This window comes from Stegodyphus dumicola, chromosome 10, assembly GCF_044657685.1.
Source record: "Stegodyphus dumicola isolate Sdum_Otavi_A_Nest chromosome 10, ASM4465768v1".
NCBI classification, from domain to species: domain Eukaryota; kingdom Metazoa; phylum Arthropoda; class Arachnida; order Araneae; family Eresidae; genus Stegodyphus; species Stegodyphus dumicola.
The window spans coordinates 5231270-5241263 of NC_140777.1; the positions used below are offsets into that span (position 1 = coordinate 5231270).

Genomic DNA, 9994 nt, shown 5'->3' on the forward strand with positions numbered 1-9994 from the left:
TGTATCAAAAGAAAACAATGTCAAAATAATATATCAAAAACTCTCTCTTCATTAAAAGAATTCTTCGATTGTAGAGACCAAATTACAGGGCTTAGAAATGGCACAGTTTAAATAAAATCAATAAAATCCTTTTCTGTTAATTATTTCTATTCTCAAAGGACAAAATAAAACATTCATAGATAGCGATATATTTATGAAACTAAAAGAATTACGCGCATTTGCATGGGCGTTTTCGTGGTTTTCTTCATTTGTAACATGTATACGAGGCAGTTTCCCTTAGAAACTGTTCACGAAGACATCCCTCCAGTTAGGCCCTTAGTGCTCTTAGCCATAATAAACTAAACCGAAAGGCAGACATCATCAATTTATAATATTCTAGAATCTAATTCTTTTCAGCAGTTATTTGAAGAACTAACTTACTTACTTTAGGATATTAAAAAATTGCTTAGTAATTTAATTTATAATCAAAGTTCAAAAAACAATTTAAAATTGTGTTTGCTTAATAGATATACCTAAGATGTAATAGAACGCTAGTAAGAAAAGCAGTGTGGAAAATAATGCTTTGTTATAATTTACCTGCTCCGCACTAAGGCACTATACGAAAGGGAGCGATGCTTTCATGGAGGACATTCTAAGAGGAACTGGCCCGTTTTTAACGTTACACATGGCCGCTGATGGGCCTGTCAATAATGCTTAATACAGTAAATAACTTTCGTGATATTTAAAAACTCGATTCAGTCGAAAACCATAAATTAAAAACTTTGCTCTAAATTATAAAATGTTGCTTTGTTAAATATAATTAGCCTATTTCAAAATTTAACATTCAAAAGTGCTCATTAATAAAACGGTATAAAATAATGTAACGCTAATAAATAAAGAGGAAAAATGAAAGTTAAAAAAAATTGTCTCACCATTTTCTTTTAATTCGTAGTAAAAGTACTTGATACTCTTCTGTTGTCGCAACCGGATTCGGAAATGTCCGTATGTATGCATGTATAACGTACACATACTCATACATAGGTACACACATATACATATGCATATACCAACACATACATCCATACATACATGCATATATTCATTTCATACATTTCTAAATCTGGTGCTGATAACCGAAGAGTACGAAATATTTATATTAGCATTTCTCTGAACTTTTGTAACATAAAATCATGACACTTTAAAAGAAAGTGAAGATCGAAACAAAAATACGTACAAAAAAGATATTTTCCTGGATCTTCAGACATAATACTTCATATTAACTGATTGCCGAGTTTCCAACAGCGGGCTGCATCCAAAGAGTTCTACGCCTGAAAAAGAGAAAATATAAAAATATTTCAATGTGAACGAAAGCAGTTCTATACACACCTGGAAAAGAAATTTTTAATATGAATGAGATAAGTTCTATACGCTGCCAAAACCGGTATAGTGGTTAGCGTGGCTGACTGCGGTGACGAAGGCCCCGGGTTCGAATCCCGAAGAAGGCATGGATGTTTGCAAATGTGTAGTGCGGTATGGTGGAACTCGAAGTATACGGTGAGCCAAAAACTATCGTGTGCACACGAGCTCGTGGAGCTTCCTAGTGTGGTTTGGTGGAAGTGGAAATGGGTAGGAGACCCTCCATTCCCCCCTGGGGGTTTGCACTTCATCAAAATTGTGGGTGGAACTCAGCTAAATCGGATTCGCAAGTGTAAGGTACTCAAGGTTGATGCCAAAGACAGGAAAGTAGTGTGGAATGTCAATAATGCTTTGTTATTGCAGTGTACGTATCTTACGCTCCTTGCCACATGGATCTTTATCTCTAGGCAGAATAGCAGAAAATGCATCATCTACTCTGATTCTCTGAGTGCTCTTGAATCAATAAATACAAAGGTCTTAGAAATTTTAAAGCCACACCTCCGTTTGAGAAACGCAGGTTATTATATTGCATACTGCTGGGTGCCTGGAGACGCTGGCATCAAAGGCAATGTACTCGCCAATATTGCAGCAAAATCTGCTGATATTACCTCAGAAAAAGATGTCCCTTTTACAGGCATACGGAATTACATTAGAACAAAGTTCTTGTTCAGGTGGTAAGAATTCTGCGAATGCCCAACTCTGAACAATTTAAGGCAGCTAAAACCCAATTTGGAGTACAGGGAATCGAAAGGAGGATGTACTACTCACTCGCTTACGAATTGGTCATTGCAGACTGACATATCAGTACCTCTTGAAAGGAGATAATGAGCCTATTTGTGGCACTTGCAACGTTCCCGTTTTAGTCAATCCCATTTTAACCTGCTGTCCTGCTTTTAGTCAGAAACGTGAATTTTATTTCAACTCTACGAATGTTAACTTAACAGATCTCATTGGAAGAAACCTCACATCAACCTCATAAGTTTTTTAAAAGACATCTCCTTTTACCATATGATTTGAACTACATTTTATCCTGCTCTACCTGATGCTACAGCATTTTTCAGTCATTTCTGCCTGGACATTTTAAAGTCATTTCTCCATGCCTTCATCAGCATTTCAGGTTCATTTCATCAATTCACTCGATACAGTGTGTTTATGCATCTTGAATTTTACTTACCATTTGTCTGGCGCATAATAACCCTCGAGGTTTTGTGCCATTTAAAAAATCAACCAACCAACCAACTTTGCCACGAGGAATTTTTGGGCTTGGGCTGGTGTTACTATCAGACAAGTGAGAATAAGTAACAACAACAAGTTTTTATATTCTCAAACTACCTTCGGCTTCATCTTGGACTTGACTCGTTTCAGTTTATACTTATCTGCCCATCACCGGCCGAGCGGTAAAGTCACTCGTTGGTAGTTTGCTTCGAGGTTCGACTCCCGCGTACGGCCAGGTCGCATTGGGCGTTTCCGTGGTTTCCCTCATGTGTAACGTATTTACCAGCCAGTTTCCCTTAAAATGTTTTCCACGAAACCATTCCTTCCCTTATGCATATAGCCCTAGGGGTTTTGCCGTAATCACATATACAAAGGGTTTATCCTTACAATAGGAAATTTTAGTGTTTTTTATACATACACTCTAAATCTCGCAGAGTGGGATTTGGAGGGTGACAGCAGTTTTCGCTCCGTTGCGTGTCAAACAACGCAAATTTACTGTCTTGGTAGCAGAACATGTTTCCCACTTGCAATAATAACCTTGGGGAAGGGAGTGAATTGAAGGAGCAGGACGACCCCCTGTCTTGTCATCGTCCACCCAGACTGACCAAACAAGTTTGTTCTTTGGCTAAGCGCCATTTCAAGCGAGGACAGTCGTAACAATGGATACAGCTCCTTTGCCAAAAGTAAGTTCGCTTTTAAAATATATATACAATTATTTCTTAATATAAATATCTTAATTATTATAAATTATAGTTAGTTTGCTCTTTTTTTTTAGGTGTCTGTAAATTTGCTTTAAGAGTGTAATGCTGTAACGTAGTTTTATTTATTATGTACTGCTAACACAATGAAAGCTGTACGTATGGATGGTACTTTTTGTAAATAATTCTTAACATTATTTTTATTTTTGAACAATTTACACAAAGCTATCGAATTTAATTATTTAAATTTAGTTTTGCATGCATTCCTATTTCAAATAGGAAGAACAGCGGTGGAAAAAAAAAATGCATACTAAAGTTTTGATTTTTTTTATAACACAAGTGTGTAAATTATTTGGTAGTATTGGAAGAAATAAAAACCGTATACTTTACTGAATTTCCTATTGAACTCATATCGTTTTCAGCTTCTAGTAGTTTTTAATAGATTTTTAACTTTCATTTTTTATAAATTCTGCTTATAGTTTGCGACAATAAAATTCACTTACTGTTGCAAAGCTGAATTTTTCCAAAATATTCCACTACTTGGGTCATATCAGCATTCTAAAACTTATATTTTTGCAAATATGTTGTTATTCTCGAGAGTGTAGGTGTAACTAAGGCCTCTTGAACATTCAAAAGTCCGGGAGACCAATAAAGCTGCTAAGACGGCTTTCCGTTTACGATTTAAAAAAAATCTTGCATTCTTTAAAAAAGACTGAAAGCTTCAGATTTTAAATTACGTCCAAAGGGGCATTTTTTTAACATTTTGTGTGTTACCTTTATTTATTAAATATCACGTTCTTCGCACTTAAACCATAAAAACATTCAACAGCAATATCGCAAAATAATTTTAAAATGAACATATCTTTAGAATTTCCAATACAGAGTCTCGCGAGCTGGAGATATATATATATATATATATATATATTTTACTCGTACAGTCTTGCCATTGCTCGCTTTGAAATCGTTTACTTTGTTAATAAAAAATTCGTTGAAGTATTACAAAATATTAAATAATAAAGCAAATAATAAAACCAATTTCAAATTCAAATTAGGGCTTCCACATGCCCATATTCTATGGAAGATTACCTTATTCAAATTTTGTTGGCTCTAGGTACCGTTGTTTTATTATAATGCGAGAAACATACATACATTCATGCAGATTCTTCATTATTTAATTTCTTTTAATATAATGTTTGGTGGCAGCAATTTGAAATGAAACATATCGGGAATATGCAAAATGCAAAATATATGCAAAATGCCAAAACGAAATTAACAGTCCTTTGAAATGAAACATATCGGGAATATGCAAAATGCAAAATATATGCAAAATGCCAAAACGAAATTAACAGTCCTTCTGGGAGAATTGCCCCTTTGGACTAAAAGAAAACCCAGCTATTTAAAAAAAATAATAAGTTTTGATTTTCTGATGACAAACTGAAAAACTATTGTATTATTAAATATTCCAGGTAATTCATGCAGATAACTATTTAATGAGAATTCATTTTCAATCAAAGACCAAGCATAAAATTTTTGTACCTTGTCCCATTCTACATAGGTTCTATATTCCTAATACTTGTGCCACAGCAAATTGTCAAATTTATCTGCCCCTTGTCTTTTTTTTAAACTGTAGCACAATAAAATACTTTTTTCAGGAGGCGTTACATAATAGTTCAAAATTATCAGATTTTTATAACTGCAAGAAGTTCCCGAAGATGCTGTTAATGTCCTAAAAGGTAATTTTATTTTCTACTCTGTTTTAAATTAAAAACTATACCTAGTCCGGATTTTTGAAAATTCCAGATATTCAGTTGACTTTATATGCTATATACATGTATTTATTTTATGCTAAATATGTATTTACTGACAAATATACGTATATGCCAATATATAATATGTACACCAAATGTTTATTTCTTTTAATGCAAATAAGAAAATTAAAAAAAAACAGTATTTATTTCTAAAAAATGTAAGGCATGTTTTTTTCAGACTTAATTAAATAGTAAAATTCGTTTATATCTAAACATTTTTATTTCAACTGAAACAAAACGACTTTTTATATGTAAGCCATAAAACCTAAATGTTTGATGCATTTTTATTTTATAATATGAAAATTAAGCAATATTGCCTTATATTTGTGGCAGCGCCTATCATATTTAAAAAAATTAACTTATTTTATTAACAGATAATAGAATGCACAATTAAAAAACAGCTTCCCCTCCCTTCTATTGCGGGAGAAAACCTAATTCGACGGGTTATTTTTATTTATTTATTTCCCCCTTCTAAGAAAACTTGTCAGGCATACTTTCAAAATTGTCGAAATATATACTAATTTAAACGATAATTCTAAAATGATTCATAGATTAATTCATATACATCAACTCAATAGTTAGAAAGTTAAACTAATGACATTTACTTATTACTTTTCAAGATTATTGCCTTTTCATTTCAATTAGTTATTATATCTTCTCCTAGTGATATTAAAATGAGTGAGGATCTGATGAAGTAATGTTCAAAATAATATAATTGTTTACATTAGCAAAAGCTATTGTTGTATCAAACAAGTCTTATAAACCTTTTCTTATCCACAGTCCTTTAAAGTAGGAAAGAAATGTAAGTAACCTGATTTTAATAAACTCATATGAATTCATTTCCTGGTTTAGATAGGATTTAAAGACTCAGGTAACACAGCTTGTTTACATTTTCAATAACTAAGTTATGTGAACACTGTTAGAGGTGTAGCCAGAGTTCTTGCTGCCTCACTCAGTGCACAATAAAAAGTCTATAAAATGTCAAAATGATATACATAAAAACAAAATATCTGGGTTTAGTTTTGAAATAAAACATTAATTCTAATACCGTAAAGTACTATTTTGTTTGTTTTCCTTATACACAAAATCATTAATAGTATTCTAAAAGTTTGATTTACTATTCTATCAGCTGATTTGTAGACAGTATGGTACAATTTCTCAGTCTTAGGTGTTTTTTAATCCATTTGTACTTTGCAAAATTCTTCTCGCAACAGTCATGAAAAAAATTTACAGATGTATATCAGTATTTGGAACTGCATTCTGAAATTTTATGAACTGCAGAAGTTCAAAGTTACCATCCTTCCACCTGCCTTCGAAAACACTACCGCAAAGAATCCAGTAAATGTAAACGCTGCAAAAGCACAAAGCTGGTAGAATTCTCTTGCGGCCTCCTCGCTTTCTTTCGCTGCTGTTCAAAATTTATTTGCATGTGTCATTTTTTCTCAATTTATTATTATTTTGTCTGATTTCCGTGCTATGTTTTCTAAAAGTGATTTTAAAGTGTTTGCAAAGAAAATTTACAAAACTGCATACTCGAGTACTTGTCTCGGCATGAAATTAAGCATAATGGTTGAGATACAGTCAAAGAACTATTAAATTGCGTTTAAAGAATGTTTCCTTCTAAGATAATATGTTGCCGAAAATTTTCTTAACGGAACAGTTTTTGGAACAATTTTGAGAAAATGGGGGAAGGCCAAATTGATTTCAGTAACTAATATTTACTTTATGTAAATTTTACTTACGTATGCTTAATATTATATTTCTTGCTGCTCATTCAGAATCGTACCTAGGGTTTTCAGCGCCCAGGGACAACTGAAGATTTCGCGCCCCCTACTACTTCCCAAGGATAGAAAACATTTAATTCTAAAATGCCGTAACATCAGTTTGGCGCCCTTTGGATCCTGCGCCCGGGGACAGATGCCCCTTGCCCTCCTCTAGCTACGCCCCTGCGCTCATTTTAATTTATATGCCCTAAATACCATGTTTAACAGGCTGTTTACTTACAAATGCTTAATATCATGCTTTTTCTCCGAACATTAATGCACATCCCCTGAATATTACCCACCAGCGGCAAAGTCGCTGAGCACTGGTAGTTCGGTCCAGAGTTTGAATCGCATGAAGAAGCTGGCTGCATGGACTTTTTTGTGGTTTTCTCCATGTGTAACGTGTATACGAACCAGTTTGCCTTAGAAAGACCTCCACGGAGGCATTCTTCCCATTAGGCAGATTTTTGATGGCATGTCAGCAACTAAAGGACAAATAAAGGCTTTGAAAAGCTGTCAGAATTTTATCGAAGCTGTCGAAATTATGCTTGGCAGTAGATTGGATCAAGCTCTGAATACAAAAACAGGTCAATTTGAAACCAAAATTGTAAAAGAAACATTTCAGTATGTTTCAGTCATAAAAACAATTGAATGTAAGAAATTGTATAGATTGCCATGTAAGAAATTGTATAGAAACTGAAACAATTTCTAATGATAGACATTTAAAAAAGTTTTCATCTTTTTACGTCCCAAGAATTTTGAAATATGTGGAAACAAAACGCCCTGATCTTCTGGTACCAAGTATTGCTGATTTCAGTGGTAAAAATCTTTAAAAATTCAACTAGGATTATAGATGATAGAATTTAATTAGGATTATAAATGATAGAATACTTTAAAACTTTTCTTTGTTTACTTTTTAATTACCTAGAGTAAAGTAATTTTGCATCTATTACTCACATTGGTCTTTATTCTTAAATGGCTTATAGTTTTTTCCTTCTGGCTCTTAAAGATAAGCGGTAAATGCATGTGCCTCTAGTGCCAAAGGCCTTTTTAATGATAGTTTTGTAGTCATTATGTAATAAACGTGTATATATATATATATATAGATAGATAGATAGATAGATGACCTAAAAGCATTAGTTTTGCTCACAGAACTTTTGCTCAGCTAAAATTATTGGAAAGAAAGAGGGAAAAAGGTTTTATTCATTATTAATGAGTAAATATTTGGCATAAGTCTATGCATAAAAAATAATTTCATATGCTTAGCTATAAAATTCTTTTCATAGGATAATATTTTTAGTTTGCAGTGTATGTATATGTAAATAAGCTATTGATACTATATGTAAGTGAGCTGAGCTGCATATACTTTGAAATTTGCTACATATTCTATCTTGAAAGGTTCATGTGTGATATTTATATAGTTTCAATTAATTATTACATTTCACATGCAATTTTTATCCAGTATATGTCTTTTATATATACTTTTATTTTTATTTTTGTAGGGTAAAGGCAAAGCAAGTATTTTAGCATCAGGTTGTTATTTGAAAGAAAAAAAAAAAAAAAAAAAAAAAAAAAAAAAAAAAAAAAATCCAAATTCTGCACTTCTAATATTTGCTAAATGTAAGTATTGAGGAATTTTGATATGCTTTGCACTAACTTTCATTTTAAGAGGGCAGATTATATTAAAATGAGCCATTTTACAGCAGTGAATGTATTTGGCCTCATGTGGCTAAAATTCATCTTCTCAGGCTGCTTTCGACTATTGTACCCACAGATGATGCATGGTCATTTAGCTAATTTCTGTAGAATTGGAATTGCATTGATTTGAATGTCACCTACATACTAGCAAATATTTCGAGAGAGTAAGATGGTTTGTAATATGTGTGATGCCTTTATATGATCTAAATCTAAAGCATGACACTAATCATATATATGCATGTATATACAGTGAACATAGATTTTTTTTTTTTTTTTTTAACTTGTAAAGTGATGGAAAAATTGCTTCAAGGTGAAATTCAAAAGATACACTTCCAGCCAGACTATAGCGATCATGAAATCAAGAACAAACATCTTTACAATAACAATAGTTTATTATGAACAACAATAGTTTATTATGAAGGGATGATACTTGTTTTCATAAGGAAAAGACAGACTAATTCTCCATATAGTTTGTTCTTTTTACATTTTTATGTACATTATTTTTATTACATTTTTCATTAAGAAGCAACGCACAGATAGACTATCCTATTTTATATTTGCATCAATATAACATTTACATATTCCTATATGTATTTATACTGCATTTTTACAGAAACTAAAAGCAAAAGACCTCTATGTGAATAAAATTACTAGGAATTACTTATTTTTGAAAGAAGAAAAATTTTCTGGCGATATTTTTTAATTGGAAAGATAAACTTTCTAGTATGGCTCATTGGTATTTGACTTCTCCTAATAGATAGGTAATGGATGTATTCTTAATAAAGAAATTTATTTTCAGGGAATGGAAGACATGGAATCTCTTGGACCAGCTCAGAATAAACAGCCCATTATAGTGTGCATTACAAGTTCATTCTATATTAAAGCAGTAAATCACTTAAAAGCATGCCCAAATCATGCCATGAAGGCATTTGACATTCTATTTAAAACTAATTTTGTATTTAGCTTCAATATGCACATACATCAACAAATTTTTATAATTTTGTGGCAAGCCTTTTGTATAATGTCAGCACTCCTAGAGCTTGTGTGGACTCTTTAAATACATGTTCGAGTCTGAATTTATTGCATTTTGTACATGCATTACATTTCATATTTTTAATGTCATTTTAGTGTCATATTTTCCATTTTTATATATGTATATATATGTACATATATTTCCTAATAAAGAGTTTTTCATGCAATGCTTGTTTTCACTTATATTTAAAATACTTTGTTCATTGAAATTATTATAATTCTGTAGTTATGGTAATGATTCCTATTCGGATTTAATCAATAAATGAAATACATAATAAATTTCAGCAGAATTATGAAAAATGAATTTTTAGCTTACACATGTGAGCTATAATCCATATTATTTCATTTTAAAATTTACTTTATTTTTCCCAAATGAGACTTGGAA

The 9994-nt window shown here is 32.0% G+C and overlaps 1 long non-coding RNA gene across 1 annotated transcript; it reads left to right on the forward strand.

Annotated features, from left to right (window-relative positions):
* Positions 1-3160: 3160 nt before the first annotated feature.
* Positions 3161-9770, forward strand: LOC146994863 (uncharacterized). The gene is made up of 4 exons (XR_015043662.1): positions 3161-3293; positions 4961-5041; positions 8382-8499; positions 9377-9770. It is a non-coding gene; the product is annotated as an uncharacterized LOC146994863 (long non-coding RNA).
* The last annotated feature ends 224 nt before the right edge of the window (positions 9771-9994 follow it).